Source organism: Canis lupus, chromosome 18 (genome assembly GCF_003254725.2).
Source record: "Canis lupus dingo isolate Sandy chromosome 18, ASM325472v2, whole genome shotgun sequence".
NCBI classification, from domain to species: Eukaryota; Metazoa; Chordata; class Mammalia; order Carnivora; family Canidae; genus Canis; species Canis lupus.
The window spans coordinates 23,985,619-24,007,545 of NC_064260.1; the positions used below are offsets into that span (position 1 = coordinate 23,985,619).

Sequence of the window (21,927 nt, forward strand, 5' to 3'; positions counted from 1 at the left end):
ATTTTTTTAAAGGTTTATTTGAGAGAGACAGGGAGCACAAAAGTTGAGGGGAGGGACGGGGGGAGAGGGAGATAAGCAGACTCCCTGCTGAGTGTGGAGCCCAATGGGGCTCAATCTCATGACCCTGAGATGATGACCTGAGCCAAAATCAGTCTGATGCTTGACTGAGCCACCCAGGTACGTGTGTGTGTGTGTGTGTGTGTGTGTGTGTGTGTTTAAAGATTTCATTTATTTATTGGAGAGAGTCGGGGGGAAGAATCTCAAGTGACTCCACTCTGAGGGAGCTCAGTGCAGAGCCCATCTCATGACCTGGAGATCATGACCTGAACTGAAAATAAGACTTGGGATGCTTAACCAACCACGCCACTCAGGTGCCACCCATATATGTGGGTTGTAAGAGAGATTTTGAGCCATGCCTTTTTCCTTAGATGACACTGGTGCATACATTTTCTTTCATCGTCACAGCTAGATCCACTCTGGTATTCCCTCAAAGGAACCCAAACCAACATTTCTGCCATACTTTTGCGACACTCCAAGTTCATGTGTGCACAAGTTCTATAAGATGTGGGGATGACAGGTGTTTACTGAAATAACCAGTCACATGTTTTATATTGGTCTGATAGGCAGATCACTCGAGGGTAAAACACAACTTAAGTGTACTTCTGAAATCCTACATTTCCAGACTTTATGACACCAGGTAGATCTTGATAGGTTACATATGATTCTCATTTGGTAAATTTATTATCAGTCTATTTGATAAAACAATGCCATGGAAGAAATGGATTATTTTCTATTCTTGGCTAAACTTTTACTGAATAGCACTAAGGATGAAACTCCCAACCATTTAGTAATACAGACTTTAACAATGACTCTGTATCCATATATTTGGTAATATTAAAATTCTATATTACTGTATTATATAAAATCTACCTCTCTGCATATGGTCAGGTATACTTGCTATAATCACAAGACCGTATGTTAATTATTAATCCAAAATGCTATGGCTGTCTTTCTTCCCTCTCATCTCTCCCTTCAAAAGTTGGTCTTTGTCACATTTCAAACTACTAAAAACAAATATTTCTTTTTTAATTTCCAGTATGATTAATATACAATGCTCTATTAGTTTCAGGTATACATTATAGTGATTCAAAAATTCTATACATTACTCGGTGCTCATCATAATAAGTGAATTCTAAATCCTATTCATCTATTTCACTCATCCTCCTACCCATGTCCCTTTGGGTAACCACTAGTTATTCTCTATATTTGACAATTTTTGAATCTTTTTTATTCATTTTTCTTAAATTCCACATGAATGAAACCATATGGTATTTGTTTTTCTCTGATTTATTTCACTTAGCATTATACTCTAGATCCATCCATGTTGTAGAAAATGGCAAAATTTCACTATTTTTTTATGGATGAGTGATATTGCATTATATAGATACATACATCACATCTTCATCTACCAGTGAACACGTGTGTTGCTGCCATACTTTGGCTATTGTAAATAATGCTGCAGTAAACATAGTGCTGTGTGTATCTTTTCAATCTTTTCCATTTCCTTTGGGTGAATACCCAGTAGCAGGATTATTGGGTCTTATGACAATTCGATTTTTAAATTTTGAGGAAACTGCATACTGTTTTCCACAGTGGCTACACCAGTATATGATCCCAGCATCAGTACAGCTTTTTCTCCAAATCCTTACCTTACTTGTTATGTTTTTGATTTTAACATCCTCACAGGCATGAGGTGGTATCTCATCGTACTTCTGATATGCATTTCCCTGAATATGAGTGATTAAGCATCTTTTCATGTGTCTGTTGGCCATCTGTAGTTCTTCTTTGGAGTAATGTCTGTTCATGTCATCTGCCAATTCCTTAGTTGGATTATTTGGGTTTTTTGGTGTTGAGTTTATATACTTTGCATACTAATCCCTTATCGGATACTTCATTTGTAAATATCTTCTCCCAATCAGTAAATTGTCTTTTTGTTTTGTTGGTTGTTTCCTTTGCCGTGAAGCTTTTTACTTTGATGTAGTTCCAAAAAGTTTATTTTTGCTTTTGTTTCCCTTGCCTCAGGAGACATAAACAGAAAAATGCTGCTATGGCCAAAGTCAGAGAAATTACTTCTTTTCCTGTCATCTAGGATTTTTATGGTTTCCAGCCTCACATTTACGTTTTTAATTCATTTTGAGTTTATTTTTGCATATGGTGTAAGAAAACTGTCCAGTTCCATTCTTTCGCATACAGCTGTCCAATTTTCCCAACATCATTTGTTGAAGAGACTGTCTTTTCCCATTACATATTCTTGCCTCCTTTGTCATTGATCTATTGTTCTTTTTCATTTCTATTTTGTTTCTCTCTGCTCTAATATTTATCATTTCCTTTCTTGTACCGGTTTTGGGCTTTGTTCTTTTTCTAGCTCCTTCAGAAGTAAGATTAGGTTGTTTGAAATTTTTCGCTTAAGGTAGGCCTACATTGCTATAAACTTCCCTTTAAGAGCAGCTTTTGTGGCATCCCAACAATTTTGAACCCTTGTGTTTTCATTTTTCATTTGTCTCCATGTATTTTTTTTATTTCCTCTTTGATTTATTGGTTGACCCACTCATTGATCCATGGTATCACACTTCCATGTTTTGTATTCTTTCTATATTTTTTCTTGTAGTTAATTTCTAGTTTCATAGTGTTTAGTCCACTTACATTCAAAGTAATTATCAATAGGTATGTATTTATTGCCATTTTATTTCTTGCTTTATGTTTGTTTTTGTTTGTTTGTTTTTACTTCTCTGTTCCCTTCTTCTCTTGCTCCCTTCTCTCAGTTTGCTGGCTTTCTTCAGCAATAGACTTGGATTCCTTTCTTTCATTTTTGCATATATACTACCTATTTATGCAGTGGTTACCATTAATTTTATTTATTTTTAAGATTTTATTCATTTATTCATGAGAGACAGAGAGAGGCAGAGACATAGGCAGAGGAAGAGGCAGGCTCCCTACAGGGAGCCCAATGTGGAACCTGATTCTAGGACCCTGGGATCACACGCTGTGCCAAAGGCAGACACTCAACCACTGAGTCACCCAGGCAACGCTACCATTAATTTTATAGATAACATCTTATGCATATAGCAGTCTGTACTAAGCTAATGGTTGCTTACGTTTGAACTCTTTTTAAGATCACATTTTAGGTATATGGTGTGATACTTTTTACCCCCTTTTACTTTGTGAATCTTTTGGCTGATTTTTATAGATATACTTAATTTTACTGCTTTTGTGCTTCCTACTTTTCTTCCTCCTGTTTATGGTCTTTCCTTTCCACTCAAAGAGTCCCCTTTAACAATCAAACAAATAGATTTTTAAAATGTTAAAATTGAGAACTAACTAGAACCATTGACAGGGTGCAGACTCTGACATAGCTAAAAGAACAAATAATGATACTCTGAAATTAAGGCAAAATTATAGTAGTAACAAATTTGTCATGGTTTGAGGTATTAAGAAATGATGTTCCCATGTATATTTGGTGGTTTATATGATGCCAACATGGATGTTCATATCCGGAGGTTCTTCAAGTGGCATATAAACTTTGGCTTACTTTGTTGCTCTGTGAAAATTAGAACTGTCCCAGATGGAAAAATGTGTTAAAGTATATATTCCACATCTCTAAATCTACATTTTTTTCTTTGACTGCCAAGTATTTTAAGAACTTACATGTATCACAAAGATAGATGGTGACTTAAGGGGTGTTAAAGAAATAGCTAATTTATCCCATATATTCTGAATCTTTTAACAGATGAAACATTTTCAGCAGACATTATTTTCTTCAGATGATCAACACCTGATAATAGGTGGCTCGACACATTTTTATTTAAAATATGGAATTCTATATTTAGATAAGGTAATATTTTTAAACTTTTATAAATTTTCCTTTTGATAGTGTTTACTTATAATAAATTTATATAAACTTCAATAAATTATCCCTATGAATGTGACTACCTTCATTTATATATTTATATTTAATGAAATTAATATGTAGACAAAATAGTTTCCATTAGTCTTTTCAAATGCCACCATTTGCTTTTACTTAAATGGTAAACATGAGATAAATTGAATTTATTTAATTAGTAATTAAATAGTTCAACATATTTAACTTGTTGAATACTTATATTTTAACCTTAAATTGGTGGACACTGGACATTAATATTGTGCATTTCTTCCCAAGTGTGTTATAACAAGTTTTTTCTGACACAGTGATCTAGAACTAAAACTTGCCATCATGTTAAATGAATATTTAAAATAATTTACCTTCCACAGGAATGCATAATGTAACCAAAGACTTATAGTATTGTGAAACAGCATGGTACTTAATATCAAAATTAAACCTGAGGTTGAAATTACAGAACATCTATCTAGTTCATCTCACTGCCAGTAAGAATGATTAGGTCCAAATCAATGTACGTAATTAAGAAATTGTTTTTAAGGCAAAGATATTAGATAAGATACTTTGGGAATAGTGGCAACACTTCTATTTATTCTTTTTACTTCTTACTCACTGGACATGTTTGTAACATTTAAAGATGTACATTTTTGGAATGTGTGTATGTAGATTTTTTATTATAGCTAAAATTATAGCTTTGCATTTGGAACTAAAAGAAACATTTTAAATTAATTTTTTAAGGCAAAAGAGATTAGATAAGTAATATCAATTTGAAAAAGATTATTACTTTCTGAAATGTGTTTATTAACCGTAATGACTAAATCCATTATATATCTCTATGCTGCTTATGTACTTTTGTAACTCTTCAATTTCTCTGTAGCTATCATCAATCTATCAATCTATAATATTAAAATGGTAGAGCTGGTTTACTATCCCCTACTTCTCTGATTTAAATCTTCGTCAAATTTCACAAACTCAAGTAGAGCATAATGTCAGTAAAAATAAAAAAAAAAATTTATTTCTAACATAACAAATTGTGTAATATAAAACTCAAACCAAAGTCCTTGACATTTTTGTCTTCAATTAATAAGGCACTATTTATGCTAGGCTGAATAGAGTAATCCAATATATTGTGATTTAATAGTCCTCTGATAATATATGCTCAGTTTGGTTTTAGATATTAAACCAAGCATGTTTTAGCTTTGAGAGTTCATGCTTTCTTTTTTTAATGTTTGGAATATATAGAAAATAATTTGCTTAATTTTGTAATTTATGACATTTCTACTGCTCCTTGGTTTCATATACAGGGAAAAATTACATGACCTTTACCTAACAGAAATAGTGCAGTTGATAGCTTTACTTGGAATCCTATTTGTCATTTGTACTATATTTTTTGGATATTATGCATCACACATTGAACGCTTTGAGACAAAGTGAAAACTGATACTCCAAACTTATGAATATTGCACTTAATATTTCTATTCATTTGTTTATTGTTTTATTCATCTTTATAATTTTTAAAGCTGACTTTAGAAATAGTCTGTGTTGGGTTATTTATATATTCATTTATTTTTTCAAAAAATAGAGTTCTTTGCAATATGAACTATTAGACTGAAAGGATACAGTGAAGACCTAGTATGTTTATTCAACTGGAAGTTCTCTTATGGGAGAAACTGATGTTTAACACCATATGAAAAAAAAAAAAAAAACACCATATGATAAAATGCTGTAACACAAAAGACAAATATCTAAACTTAATTAAATCGGTCTTAAATTTATTGAAACCCATAAAAGTATGTGGGAAGAGAGCTATAGACAAACCTTTGAAATATGATGATGAATGTGAAATAATATATGTAACTTATACAACGCAATTATTTATATATTCAACACGTTGTTAGTCAGGGTATACATTTGTTACCTACCAAACTTTCCAGATATATTTCTTTGCCATCCATATCATCTCCAAATATAATTTCCAAATTTAAGCTGAGTCTTGTTAGGTCCCTCAAACAAAAACCACATATATTTTCAGGTAGAATTTGCATATATAAATTTTTTATTTAAATTTCTATTTTTTGAGAACGTTAAGAAATTTTGCTTTGAAGTCATCTGTTCTTCTTGTTTGTCACAGAATTCCTAATGTTTCATATTCTAGAAAAGATTTATTTATTTGAGAGAGCGTGTGTGTGTGTGTGCACAAGTGGGGGAAGAGCAGAGGGAAAGAGTCTTCAAGCAGACACTCAGTCTTATGACCCAGGAGCTCATGACCTGAGCTAAAACCCAGAGCAGGAAGCTCCCCGGACAGAGCCACCTGGGCGCCCTCTCAATCCTTACCACACGGTTGCTTGTCCAGGCCATACTTAGGCTATGCCAAATGCAGAGCTGGAAGATGGGAAAGCCCTGCAGTGTACAGGCCACAAGGACTCGTTTTTGAATGCTTTGCGTACAGGTATATTTCCAATACAACTTACCAACAATTTTTCTCTAAACTTGGCCTGCTGCAATATGGAGAAAGAAAGAAGGCTGGCAAATATGAACAGGAAATACAAAATATGAACTAAAAAACCTGGACTGGAAATATAGTGTAAGTAATAAGGCCTGTAAATCCACAGCTGTCTGTGAATTCACTGCATAGATCACTGCAGGTTATTTTTGGATATCTGATTCCTTATCCTCTCCGGGGCTAGTGAACACTTTAAACTGGAGTTCACATGCTGAAAATAAACCGTTTAGGCAGCATTTTCTGTTGCCTATATTTTTACCTATCCCTAATTAAATACAAGCTTAATTTTAATTTCCCATATTCCAATCTACAGTCTACTTATATTCCACTTAAGATAAAGTATTTCAAAACATTAGTCTATAAAAGGTGGTGAAAAAGAAGGTTGCAAAGAGAGAAGAAACTTCCAAAATTTGAGTTCTTCACCATATGCAAAAAGGATAGTCATATTTTCTTCTTATAGGCCTTTTAAAAGACTGAGTTACATGTAGTTTATATAAGTAAAGTAAAAGAAAAATAATATAAGTCAAAGAAACTTAATTTGTATAGTGTTTGTTTATTTAGGGTTACTAGAAATTTCCGGTGTCCCAGAAATACTGCAAAACTCTCACTTTGAGGTGGGAAATCCTATTTCTATAGCAATAAATCAAAGTTAAATTTTAAGGGTTAGATTCACTTAAATACCTAGACCTTATAGACTAAGTGTCCATATTATAAATAAAATTTGAGGCTGAATTGAATAATATTATGTAGAAACATTCAATTTCAAATATTATATTTATGAACATATATTAAGGAATATGAAGCCCACAAACATTATTTAGGTGTCTCTCACACAGCCAGCAGATATTGATAGGTAGTATAACATAGATAGGGCAAAAGTAAATATTCAAAATAATCATTTTTTTAAATTAAGCATTTCATGGAAGAACTGTGCCAACTCAGAGTCTGAACACACCTGAAATATAATGAATCAATCAGGTACTAAGTAATGCTGTAGAAGGAAAACTATAGACACAAATTAATTCATCCAAATATTACTTATTAGTTCTTTCTCATTCTTTAGGTGCCACTGATTTAATTCTCCTTGTATGGGTTTCCTTCTATCAATTCATCTGCTCCAATTTCATAGACAATGCAGAATTTTTAACACACCTTTCTCAGTCCAATGCAACTGGCATCTATGAAACATTATTTATGTCACAAGTTTTTGTAGGATTTGAAAGCATAAGAACATAACTCCCATTACTGAATTAGTTGCACTATAGCTGTGGAAAGAAGTAATCACAGAAGTTCAAATTTTTTGTGGTGATTACTATAATAAAAATGTACAGAAGATTATGAGAAGATTGTTCTGGGGGAATTCATGAGTTGAATATTGAAGCATATGTTAAACCTCGCAGGATAAAAGAAAACTGGTAGATGAGTGTTTTGACTAGAGGGAAACATTTGCAAAGGCACAGAGCTAGGAAACAATAAATGCATAAACAAATGCATCGTATTTAAGGCAAAAAATCCTAGACGATGAGTTTAGGCAGATAGGCATTTCTTGATGATTTGAGCTATATCTGGTAAGTGATGGGATGACAGTGGCTATTTTAAGCAGACCATTGACAGCATGTAGTTTGCATTTTAAGTGAATCCTGCCCCAATATAGATTATAGGTTTGATTTAAGCAGGACTTCAGGCAAGGACACAAGTTAGGGAGTTGCTGAACGGGATTGACAGGCATGAAATGATGAGGGCTTAAACGGGTCCCCAGATTAACACCCGTAGGCAATGCCGCTACAAGAGAAATATCATGACTCTGGGATCGATAAGAGGTGCACGTGAGAGAAAGACATTGTGAAGCTGGAGCTCAAGTTTTGAGGGTATGTTAGTGAAGGCGACCTAAATTGAGATAAATATCGACGGGGAAGATTGTGAAGCACGACGGCTATTTTGAGTGTCAGTGGCTTATGGGAGAGCCAACTAGAGGTGCCTAGAAAGGACAAGGGCTGCGATCAGGAAGCCGGCCGTGTTTACGTGCAATCGCGCCTGCAGGAGCTGGGGCGCGGGGAGAAGAGCCTCCCGCAGGGGAAGCCGTCCACACTGCGGGCAGCTGTGCGGTCCGGGAAGTCAGAGCGGAAGGGTGTCCGCGGGTCGCCGCGCTGGCCCAGGGGAGCCGCGGACCCCGAGCATCCGAGCGCAGAGCCCCAGTCTTAGGGCCTGGCGGGGGCACGCGGGGGCACACGGGGCACGCGGGGGCAGAGGAGCAAGGAGAAGGAGCTCAAACCTGAAAAAGAAGTCCCCCTGTTGTGGTGTCGTTGTTTTGTCTTGGTCGCCACCCCCCCCCCCACCAGTGCTGTCCCCGCGGCGCCGCCCACCCACCCGCTTCACGTTTGTACGCGCAACCCTCCCGAAGGCGTCCCCAGGCCCCAGGCCCGAGGCAGGAGCTCCGCCCCCCCCCCCGCCCCCCCCCAGCTCAAGGCAGCTTCTGGCCAGAAAACCGACCAAACAAAGAGCTACTTTTCATAATACTGAGCTTTTGTTACCTAGAAGACTTTAAAATGTTCAAGAAATCATCCAGAATGTTCCACTTGGCAGGAGCTTCCCTCGTACCTCCATCATTTCCAGGTTAAAGCCTTTTTAAGAGTCCCCTGAGAAACAGACGAACAAAAACAAACAAGGGGACAAAAACCACTACAGGATTTCCAAATACAGAAAGAACAATAGAAAACTGAATGCAAAATGGAAAAGGAATATTTGGGAAGCAATAAAGCCTTTTAATAGAATACTACCGGGAATTCAAGACAATACTACCGGGAATTCTATGGGACTTTAAATACAAGAAAATATTTACGTTTTAACAACTTACCCAGTTGCATCCCTTCCAGACATGCACCCTCTGCCGCACGGATACGCATAATCCAGTGGCTTGAGCACTTGGTTACTCAGACCAACTTTTACACAGGAATTCAATTTTCATTGTTCTGTCCATTCTGCATCTATGATCTCAAGCAGGGGTCCGTTTAATCCTTACAGGAAGAGTCGGATGAGGAGCACAAGTCTAAGAAACGGATTGCACTTCACGTTTACTGTATTTTATAAAAGCCAGGAAAACTATGCCAAACACTGCCTTTCCTCAATGTGACCTATTTGTTCATCCCTAAAATAGTTACTCACCTGGGGCCTCACCCTGGACCAGGGCTCTGGAGTCTGACCCGGCCGTTCCTCGGCTCAGTCCAGGTTCTGAGGCGACCCAAGCCGCCCCCCTTTCCAGCCTGGGCTCTAGGCCAGACCCAGCCGGTCCCCAGATCCCCGCGGGGCCCAAGCCGGCGGCGTCCCAGCCCCATGCAGCCCTGCTCTCCGGGTGTGTGGCGGTGGGATCTCTGGGTCTGCGGGTGTGCGGGCGTCCAGGTCTCTGGGCGTGCGGGTGTGCGGGCGTGTGGGGGTGGGGGTGTGCGGGCGTGGGGGTGTGCGGGCGTGGGGGTGTGCGGGTGTGGGGGTGTGCGGGCGTGCAGGTGTGCGGGCGTGCGGGTGTGCGGGTGTGCGGGCGTGGGGGTGTGCGGGCGTGGGGGTGTGCGGGCGTGCAGGTGTGCGGGCGTACGGATGTGCTGGTGTGCGGGCGTGGGAGTGTGCGGGCGTGGGGGTGTGCGGTGTGCGGGCGTGCGGGGGTGGGGATGTGCGGGCGTGCGGGTGTGCGGGCGTGGGGGTGTGCGGGCGTGCAGGTGTGCGGGCGTACGGATGTGCTGGTGTGCGGGCGTGGGAGTGTGCGGGCGTGGGGGTGTGCGGTGTGCGGGCGTGGGGGGGTGGGGATGTGCGGGCGTGCGGGTGTGCGGGCGTGGGGGTGTGCGGGCGTGCAGGTGTGCGGGTGTGCGGGCGTGGGGGTGTGCGGGTGTGCGGGCTGCGGGTCTGCAGGTGTGCGGGTGTGCGGGCGTGCGGGCGTGGGGGTGTGCGGGCGTGCGGGCGTGGGGCCTCCGCAGGGAGCAGCGTGGGGACCAGGAGTTGCGCGTGGGGCCAGCCTGTCCCCGAGCGGCTCTGGACTCTGGCTCCGACCCCGTCACGTCCTGCAGGCGTCCGGACGCGAGATAGAAAATGTAAAGGGAAGGGAGCCTGCGAGCTCCCCGGGACGCTGCGGCGGGAGGACGGGTGCGCGGGGTTCGCGGCCGCCTGGGAGGGGCAGGACAGCGGCGCTGCGGCTCGGGGCGCGGGGGGCGCGGAGGGGGTTACCTCGAGGACAGCAGTGCAGCCGCGAAGGACACCCAGTGCTCCCTGCACGCTCGCTCCCCACGTGGGCGCCAGCACCCGCCCCCGCCCCCCCCCCCCCCCCCCCCCCCGCCAGCCACCCTCCGTCTCTTCCCCGAGGTGGGGAGTCCCCGAGGCTCACCTGAGAAGAAGGGGAAGAGCAGTGAGAGGGCGGCGAGCGTGCCCGAGCTTCCCCGGTTAGGACGCCCTCCCTGAGAGCTGCGCCCCTAACGGAGGTTTGGTGTAGTAATGGGGACCCAACTGTGACTCCATTTAGGGCCTTATCTTTAACGAGAGATGATAATTGTATTCTGACTCATGCAAACTGCCAAAAGTAATTAGAAATTCAGGAAAACTAGTTGGATATTTAGTGATATTTAAGGAATATTGATATGCTTATTTGGGGTATGATAACGGTGTTGTTGGTTTATTTTGGAGAAATAAGACTTTTCAGATCCTTCTTTGAATTCAAACAACATGATATTGACGTCTGGAATTTGTCAAAATAATGAACCAGGAGGCGTAGGTAGGGATAGATTTGAAATGACATTGGATACTGTGTGTAATGAGGTAACTGAGGATTCGTTAAGCAGTTTTTCCTATTTTAATCTGCTTTTGAAATTCTCCAAAATAAAAAGATTAAATTTTTAAAATTAAAAGCGATTTTGAATTACGGACTAGAATTTCAGCATTGAATGAATAGAACTTACCCAAATTAGAATCAATTTTATGTATGAATAAACTGTAGAAATAGGTTGGAAGCAGCACTTAAATTTTGTCAGCATTTAAGAGAAAATACAAAGGAAATGTCACTCTTTTATAGATAACCTGAATTAATTTATCTCTCGATTTTACTTCTCTATAAATCTGAATGATTTAATTCAAATAATGGGTTATTGATGGCATTTTTCTAAATTTTCCATCGACTTAGGAGAAGCAATTCCTATTTACATATTTTACTGGTGAATCTTAATTATCCACAGAGTAGAATGTGATTTCTTCTCTTAATTAAGAAATACTATAATCCTTGTGATTAGTTTCAGTTTAAAATTGTATTAAGTACATATTAAATGGAAAATTTTTATAAATTGGGAAAAGTAATACATCTTCTCTGTCCCAAAACTTACGGTATGTTTTGTGTGTATGTATGTGTGTTATTTTGAAGATTATAACTTAATCATAAATGATATTTATATTATTTGGAGGTTTTATATCTCAGGCTCCAGAAAGGCAAGAACATTAATCTTTGCCATAGACAATATATGTCAATAAAAACCGACTTAGGAATTTTATCCTATACATTTTCAATAGTTAGAGAAGACAGGTGTTGCTTTCGGCTAACATGAAACTGTGACATTGTAACGATCACAAATTATGTGCGCATGAGTACCCATAGCTAAACATGTGAATTATTGGTTTTAATTGTTGTCTTAAAAGTTATGGTTTTCTTTCCTTGATAAGAAGTGGGCTAGTTCATTGCATTTGATTAATAGGTAAAAAGCTGGTTTAAAAAAATATATATGACTGATATTTGCCTTTCTGCAAAATGACCTTATATTGCAGTTGAAGGGTTGAAAGTAAATGGTGCTCAAAGAGAATACAGAGTTTTTGTCTTTGAAAAAAAAAAAGATACGCTCCTTGGAAATGCACCACTCGAAACGTGATTACCACATAGGAGAACCCAGTAATTTCTCTTGCCTTGAGACATAGAAACCCCAATTTTTTAATGATGTGCAAAGCATTTAAATAAAAAATAAAAAGTGGATGTATTACTTAGTACTGCTTTGAAACAAATTCGTTCCTGTAAAACATCAGTCTCTCTACGAATGCAACCCACCAAGAGCTTACCATTCAAAGGTACATATTCTATATCTTTCTACTCCTGTATGAAGATTTTCTAATCATTTCACATAAAGGTTTTAACTTGTCTTAACAGGTTTTTTAAATAAACAAGTATTTTGTATTAGACACTAATTTTCTTTTTTTTTTTTAAAGATTTATTTATTTATGAAAGAGAGAGAGTGAGCTGCAGGGAGGTGCAGAGGGAGAGTGAGTCTTAAGCAGACTTTGCGCTCAGGTCTCATGACCCTTAGACCTGAGCAGAAACCAAGAGTCAGCACTTAACCAAATGAGCCAGCCAGGGGCCCCTAGGTACTAATTTTCTAAAGATTACTAGCTAACTGCTCATTATACAAATGAGTTTAATGTTATCTATGAGGTTTAAAAAAATCATCTTGAGGAATTTGTTTGCCTGTACCAGAAAAGTGAACTTTCACTGCCTTAATTATTGTATTTTCCTTAAATCACTGGTGTGTTTTATATGCATTCTAAAGGCTACTAAATATCTAAGTATAAACATCACTCACTTGCCTATAACCTTCTACATATAAACTATTAAAAACAAGAACTAAGAAATGTGTTCCTCTCTCCTTGAGTTACCATTTGAAAAATAAAAGCTTAGAGCTCACACATAAGAAAGAAGTATTTATTGACTGTTCTTTCTGGGCCAGACATAGTTAAGGTCCTGTTATAAAAAGACAACGAAGCAGAGTGTGAGTGTGTTCTCAAGGAGGATACTCTTGGGTTAGCAAGTTAACAGACAAGGAAATACAGCATTAAAATAGATTATAATCTATGCTGAGAAAGCACGAATTAGAGAAATTCCTGGAAGTGCAATTTAGGTGGGGCTTCCGGGAAGAAATAAATACCTTGCCTGAGACTTGAGGTAGCAATAATTAGCCCTTCGTGTGTGTGTGTGTGTGCGTGTGTGTGTATGTGTGGAAACTGGGTGACTTGGAACATCAACGTGGAGATGAAGGGAAAGGACAGGCAGTAGGGAGCCCTTATGCAAGAGAGCTTTGGGCTTGAAGGAAATACAGATTGTGCCTGAGGCTCAAAGATGAAGCTCCAGGGGGAGAGCCTCCCATGGGGGGTGGGGGGGGAGCAGAAAGCATTTGTACCAAGCTCATGATTTCAGTTCGCTTGAAGACCGTGAAGAATCACTGGGTTGTTTTAAGTAAGGGAATTATGTGTGAAGACTGCATTGTTTATTTGTTGAAACCACATCCAACTCAGCAAGTTTACTGTTTCTGAGAATGCTTTATGATCGTAAGAGTGAAAAGTCGGCCACAGTATAACAGAGTTTAGTTTAGAGTTTATACACAGAGTATAACTGTGTTATAACAGTATAACACAGTATTTCAGGTCCTAGTGACCCACATTCAGTTGGCCTAAAATCCTGTGACGTTTTTCACACCTGAGCTCCACAAAATACAGAAAGAGACGGGAAACTCAGCGCCAGATCGTCTGTATGCTAGGAAATCAGTGAACATAATACCTGGAAAAAGAATATATTACAAGAACAATCCTTTAACTTAAAATCAGTATGAGTCTTTGAAGAGATCCATTTCTCCTTTTTCTTAGGTGTCTCTAAACTAGAAGTTTTTGACTCCGTTTCCATTGGAGCTTCCCACCCAGGTTCCCACAATTGATTTCATCTTCTTCCCTAACTTAACCGTTTTGCAATGTAACATTTTCATAACCTCTTCTTAGGCTACCCCATCAACAAACTTTTCCCCTTATGTCATGAATAACAAACTGAATGTGTTTGCATGCGGGCGCGCACACCACACACACACACACACATGCAAATAAATGAAATCCAAAAATACTCTTTCCACTCAGTGTCAGATTTCCCATAGTTAGGCTTTACAGTTTCGCCCCCATTATTCATTACAGAGGGAATAGTGAAAAATTGTACCTGAGGAAGGTGTAATCCTTCTTTACCTTTCTGTCACATATGATGCTCTCACATTTACCCATATGAAATCACCTATGACTTTTTCATTTGCCTCTTACGCAATTGATTACATATGGAATATACCTTCAGAGCTAATCTCTTTTCTTTCAACAGAGATACAGACCTTTATTATTCCATTATGCATGCGAGTTTATAGCTATTTGTACTGTTTAGGAACAAAGGAATATTTGCATTATTACCAGGATGTCAAATTACCATGTGAGACAACCAGTAACTGTTTTGGGAGGTTATTTTCACAGAACACACTAACAATCTCCAAATCATACTTCCAAGACCAGTTATATTATGAGATCAGGACACGCGGATGATATGTCTAACTGCCACAGAAGCCTCCATCTTTCACAGGCAAAAAGGACTGATATCCTGGTGAAGGGTCTCAAGTAAACAGCGTATTGTGTCAGTCTTTGAAAGATCTGCAACAGAACGGTCTCTCTCCTCTTGTGGATACAGGGTTGAAAGGGAGCATCTTTTCCTCTCTTTTTGAGACTCCCTGTTTATCCTGAAGACGTTCATTTCTAAGGCCCACTTCCAGAACTTCATTAGTTAACATTCAAAGTAAAACAGCAGACCTGATGTGATCATGACAGTGCACCCCACCACTATCACCACCACCGAGACTCCCCGATCTCCCAAAGGAGTCAAGGTTGAGCTGGCACAGTGTTGGGCTTTCCATCAATACAGGTGGGGAGAGGAAGATGCCGGGTTGTTCATAATTGACATAGCCTCTCCATTTCTGTGCATGTCTGGAAACGTCCATAATAAAGAGCAAAACATTACAAAAAAAAAAAAAGAAGAAGAAGAAGAAGACCGATACAGCTACATTTTCTCATTAGGCAAAAATGGGGTAAGTGGTTAAGATTTTACTTATGGCAAAATAAGCAGCATACAGCCTCAATCTTCCGCAGATGCAAGGCCACACCTGGAGCCACAGCACGATGACAGCGAGCACACGTCCACACACCCGCCCCCGGTCTGCAGGCCGGGCTCCCGGAAGGCTGGGGAGGGTGGGTGTGTGCCTCACGCACGGGCAGGGGCCTGGGTCCACGGGCAGTTCTCGAGGTCCTCGTTGACCCGGAGGCCAACTGGGGCCGACAGCGACCCGGACAGATCTCAACGGCCAGACAGGGATGGGGCACGGAACAGACCTCGACGAAGGTTCATCGGAAGGGCCCGGAGGCAGGGAGAGACGTGGTCCAGAACACACGGCACACGGCTTCTCGCGCAGCCTCCTCCACGCCCGGCAGCCGGGGACCCCGCAGGGCAGACAGGCCAAAGTCAGAGATCCAGGAGGGGGCGGCAACCGGGCTGGCGACCCAGGGCTTTGGAACAATCAGTTTGGGCTGACGGCCGACCCTGCGTGCATTGCGCAGTGGCGGCAGCAGCGACACCTGCCGCGGATGAGCACGGCCAGCGCCAGCACCGAGCTGAGCAGGCCACCGGCCTGAAGGAGCAGGGCTTGAGGACGCGCTCGCTGGTCCCCCTGGAGGACGGCTGGGTGTCCACGTTACAGCCAGCTGGGAAGGGCCAGGGCCCAGCACACGGTCCAGGCAATGCGGGCAAAAGGCCGCACACGCTTGAGGCGGGTGTGCCGAACGTATGAACAGTAGGGGTGAGGCCCTGTAACGCGGAGCACTGATGTGAAGACCCACGAGGGCCACGAGGAGGCGAGAGAACATGGTCGCTTATACCTATTCTTGTAACTGAAGTCCCGGGGGGGGGGGGGGGGGATGCCAGTGTGCGGAGGCCACCATGAAGACACGGCGGGCGGGCGGCCTGGTCGGCGAGGCACAGGTCCGACGGGGGTCGTGGGGACACTGGGGCAGGGTCAGTTGGGCTCGGGCGCCCGGGGGCCCGGCCTGCCCTTCTCGGCGCGGGCCCCTCGCTCATAAGGTAGTACTGCAGGGGGTTGGGCCACAGCGCCTCGCTGATGATCTCCACCGTCTTGTCCGACTCGATGGAGCTGTGGTCGGAAAACCACCCAAAGAAGCTGCGGCTGTTGTCCGGGCTCCCCGGGCTCAGGGACGGCAGATCGTGCCCCGGCAGCCCCTGGACGGGGGTGGGAGGGACACCACCTGGCCCGAGGGCCCGCGGCGTACTCCTTGATGAGCACCTTGTTCTGGAAGTAGGGGTTGCGGCCGAAGTAGAACTTGATCTTGTAGCCCAGCCTGGCCAGGCTGTAGAGGTAGCCGAGGGCCTCCCGCTCCTGGCTGTTGAGAAAGGACGACAGCTGCGGGTGGTCCTGAAGGCGCGCCCCAGAAGCCAGGATGCTCGGGATGAGCAGGTTCCTGCGCTCCAGGTGACGCAGCCGCAGCTGCCCGACCCTGCGCCACAGGCCGGCGCGTTCATGGTCTCCAGCTTCAGCGGCACCGCCTCCAGCGTGTCCACGAGGCCGCCGGGGCCCGGCCCCCCTCCCCCGCCTCCCCCTCCCCCTCCCCCTCCGCCGCGCCCGCCCCGCCCCGCCGTCCCCCCCCCCCCCCGCCCTTCGGCCTCCCCGCGGGCCCTCGCCACCCCCCGCCCCCGCCCCCGGGCCCGCAGCGCGAGGCCGCAGTCCAGGGGCAGCGCGCAGGCCTCCCCCGCCGCCTCCGTCTCCGCCTCTCCCGGGACCCAAAACTGAGTCAAAACAGCATTAAAACAAAGTATATTATACTATGGAAATAGACACATAGGAACAGCTAAGTCTTAATACATGGCGTTAAATGACACCAAGAGAGATACGTGGTTTTGTCAAGTAAAGATGCGGGCCCTACGGAAACTAGGTGAGGGCAGAGGTAAGGGAAGCATGGTTGGAGCACTTCATTCCACTCTGGAGTCTTAAAACTTGAGAATTGCTCAGACAAGAAAGAAAACAGCAGGTGGGGGGGAGGAGCACTACTGTCAAAGAGAAGAGCATGAATTTAGGCCAAATGCTGGAAAGAACAATTGGGTATTTTAGTATTTGTATTACAAAAAGTGAGACTCCATTGGGATATACTTGAAGTTCAGCAACTGCCTGTACCTCCAGACTCCTCTCTGCCCACCACGCTTCGCTCTACAGAAGCCTGAGTGGCTAAATCTCTGTAACTTTAGAAGACCGGAGGTCAGAGGGGGCTTGCTCTGTGGGACCCAGGAAATTGAACAAAAATCCCCTACCCCTGGACAAGCAGAGCAGGACTGATTCCATTTTGTGCTACACCCGCCTCCTCCCCTATGATCCTCACATGACCTGCTTATTGCTTAAGGCGCTGCCCCACCCTAGTCAGGCCGCTGGGCACACCCTAATCGGCTCACCCATGATAGGCCCCCACATTGGGCTCCATGCTTAGTGGAGAGTCTGCTTCTCTCCTTCTCCCTCTGCCCCTCCCCTGCTTGTGCACATGCTTGCTCTCTCTCTAAAATGAATAAATAAATCTTTAAAAAATAAAAAAATAAAATAAGTAAAACAAATAAAACAGCACCTTGTCTTTCTTCCCAACCACCTTTTACTCTTTACTCTCTTACCCTGATCTATTTTTCTTCAGAAATGTGCTTCAAAGTTACTTAACTACCTATCAACTCATTCAAATACGAGGTAATCCAATACAATTTATTTTTAATTCATATAAAATCTTTCCTTTAAAATAATTGTTTAATCCTTCATTAAAGACTAAAAAGTTATTTTTAATAAACCCATCCCATAACTGCCACATACAGAATCACTTTATAAATGTCACTGAGCACTCTTGTTACATATGTAGTAGCACTTTAAATGTTATGCAAGCCTCAAATAATATACGGATTTTCCATGTCTCCATATAAATGTCATTATTTGAAACAGATACTGGGTATATTTTTGAAATGTTATCTCATTAATCATCATTGTTCTACAAAATGATGGTAGTAAAAATACAGTTTACAGTAATGTAACTGTGCAAAATGATTTTAATTAGAAGACAATATTGTGTGTGGTTCTATAAATCTAATTTAATGCTATTCATTGCCTGGAAGGTCAAGAAATGGGCCGACCAAGAAGTAGGTAATAAGAGAAACAGGATTTTACTTATGGAGTTAAACTCTAACTTCCACACACTATATGATATACATAGGCCAGAGATATCATTTTATGAAGACAGAATCACTTGCAAAAAGAATATGATGGCAAATTGATTAAAAAATTAACATTACTGAAGAAAAAATGTGCCCAGATTTTGTGAGAAATGTATATGGAAAAAAAGAAGATGTTGGCAGCAGCTCTCCACGATTATATGAGGAAGAGATTGCCCTGAGTCAACAGTTTGGCCCCTCTTTGGAATGAGCAAGGGAATCTATTGAGAAAATGGCTACATCTGCCTATTTTAGCCTGTAGGCATGAAATATTCAAATCCTATAAGTACCCCTCTGTTTTATTCCCACCTCTCAGACACCAGTTCTGATTCTATTGTCAACCAGCAGTCTTCTGATAATGGTCTCCTCATGCAGCTTTCCTAAAGGAAATGTGCTACGACAGTTATATTTCTGTCATAAGATAATAAATTTGCATTGTAGCTTATATATGTCGCTTCTGATTTTAATCAACATGAAGCAGCCTTCTCAGCTTGATGAACTTGATACTATTGAACTTACCAAAATTTGTCCTAATAATGCAAAAGACCAGGTCACCATGTCCTATACTGTGATTAAATAAGCATTGTAAATTGTCCCTTTGCAATGTCTCTCTTTGACAAGTTACGAACTTGTTTACAACATCTTCAAGATCAAATCTATAAACGGTATGGTACTACCCCACAAATAATTGTAGACTTCCAAGAAAGTACGTTTTCTTCTTTTGTAAAATCTTGATAGATTTCCTAGGTGTCATTGCATTACCGACTATGTTAAAGATGCAAATCGTTCTGCAATATATGTCTTTTGCCTTACTGGAGAGTCAGCTTTTTCTTTCTTTATTATATGGATAAAGGAGGGGGATTTCTTTAAAGTCCTAAAGTATAGATGTAAAGAAATTTACACATTTTCTCTAATTCCTTCTTCATAGAACTCCGTCTTCTATGATTCTAACATATCATCTGGAAATTATATTTCTATTATTTCTTTCAAGACTTTGCTTCAAGCACCTGCATCCCAGGAGAGCATACACATGAGAAATCTCCAGGTCTTACATAATTGTCTCTGAATAACCCCTGAATTAGTTCTTAATCAAAAGCAGGAATTTTTCCATCTAAAGGCCCAACCCTATTAATAAAGACTGAATTTTGTAGTATCTTGACTCTAGTCCTCATTCACATGGTAATGACGGTTCCTGCTCTTCCGTAGTAGTTTTGAATCCTTCATCAACAGATTGTAGGACAAATGTTTAAATAAGTCTTTAATGTATGTAAATGTATCCCTGGATTCTTGTTTCCTACTCCACCTTCAACTAATCCAGTAATTAAACACGTAAAGAGAAAAAATAGAGTAATAAAATTAACACTTTATACACGTGGAGTGATGTGAATTATTTGTTCCTATATTTATTCTATAAGCACTGCATCTAACCGCTGGACACTGAAAAATCAGACTACAAACTGGAAGAGCTAGGATATCTACACACAGAACAAGGCACATAGAAATATGCATTTGCCTTAAGAGAATCACTTGATTTTACTTTAATTGAAACAATATCGGGACGCCTGGGTGGCTCAGCAGCTGAGCGTCTGCCTTCAGCCTGGGGCGTGACCCCGGGTTGGTCGAGTCCCAGGTCGGGCTCCCCACAGGGAGCCTGCTTCTCCCTCTGCCTGTGTCTCTGCCTCACTCTGTGTCTCTCATGAATAAATAAATAAAATTTTTAAAAAAAGAAACTAATTGAATATTTCTGTCATGTTAAAAACGTGCTAGATTAAAAACTGCAAAGTACTAGGATAAAAGATGAAAGATTGCACAACTCAATATAGAACTGCTATATGCTATTATAAAAACATAAGTGCATCCTGAACACAATTCCAATACGTTAAAGAGGATTTTTTCCCCCCACACCACCAAGCAATGCTCTGACAGCAGTGGAGTGTCTAAGAATTCAACTCAATTCTGACACTATCTACTTGGCATAGATTCCACATTCAGTCCTCCAAGACTGCCCCCTGCCCCCCACTTCAAGTGCCAGTTGCAAGTCCAGGTGTCACCTGTACTTCTGACCAGCTGGCTATAAATCATGGGCTCCCACAGCCTCCTCCTTAGGTTCCATTAATTTGCTAGAGAGGCTTACAGAACTCAGGGAAACATTTTACTTACTAGTAATGACCTCGTTGGCTTATTATGAAAGGATGTAGCTCAGGAGCAGCCAGACGAAGAGATGCTTACAGCAAGGTATGGGGAAAGGTCATGGAGCATCCACACTCTCTCCAGTTTTGCCACTATCTCTGCATCTCCACCTGCGCACCAACCCAGAAGCTCTCTGAACCTGCAATTTTGAGCTTTTATGGAGGCTCTATTAAATAAGCAAAATTGATGAACTCATTGGCCATTGGTGATTAATTCAGCCTTTAGCCTCTCTCCTCTCCCTGGAAATCAGGGAGGGAGACTAAAGTTCTGAACTTTTATTCACAGTTGGGTTTCCATGGCGACCAGCCCCCATCCTTAGGTGCTTTCCAAAAGCCACCTAATTAACATAAACCTGGTTGTGGTGGCAAGGGGCTTGTTATGAATAGCAAGATATCAATTTTACCTTTATGGCTCCAAAGCTATTTTAGGAATTAAACACAAGAGACCGAATATTATACCAAAAAATGCTCCCATTGCTCTTATCACTCAGGAAATTCTGAAAGTTTGGGAAACTATGGATAAAGACCAAATATACATGAGCGGTGTATTTTGGTCATTGAATGGCCAAATATGGATTTCTTATAAATCACTATTTTGTGAAATATATACCAACTTTGATTATAGAACAAATTAGAATAACTTCATCTCCCACGCAAGGGGTGATGGTGAAAGGAAATGGAATTTAGGGGGGAACTCTCCAGAAATAATTGTCTGATTTTTATTAAATGTCTTGAATACAAGCTATCCTCAGGTAGCACCCTAGATGTAAGGAAGGCAGTAAAGAAGGCTGATTTTAAGAAGTATTCAAATGAGTCAGAGGCTAGAGTCTCAGGCCGTGGGAGACAGGTTTCCAGAAGAAAGTTGGACCACCCTTATCGAATACTCAAAAAGGTGGCCGAGTAATTGGACTGAAAAAAGGTCAATACGGTTTTGGTTTCCACTGATGAAAAATGTTTCTGAAAATAAGTCAGAGCCCTCTTTGTTTCATGGTCCCAACTTCTTTCAGTTGACTACATTATCAGGCAAGTAGAAAAGAAGCTAAGAGAGTATTATAAGTCTCATAAAGACACAGCAAAATCCAGAGGAAAGAAAAGGGTATTTTCTCTTTTTGAATTAAATAATACCTTGCCCAGAAGTGCTCTCCCCAGAGAATTTTTCCCATTTGGCCTATAGATAAATCATTTGTAAAGAGGATCC

General features: G+C 41.5%; 1 long non-coding RNA gene across 1 annotated transcript; it reads right to left on the reverse strand.

Moving 5' to 3' along the window:
- Positions 1-8,956: 8,956 nt before the first annotated feature.
- Positions 8,957-20,983, reverse strand: LOC125752915 (uncharacterized). Its single transcript, XR_007403526.1, has 3 exons — positions 20,701-20,983; positions 9,292-9,483; positions 8,957-9,073 (listed from the first exon to the last, which is right to left on the reverse strand). It is a non-coding gene; the product is annotated as an uncharacterized LOC125752915 (long non-coding RNA).
- Between the last annotated feature and the right edge of the window lie 944 nt (positions 20,984-21,927).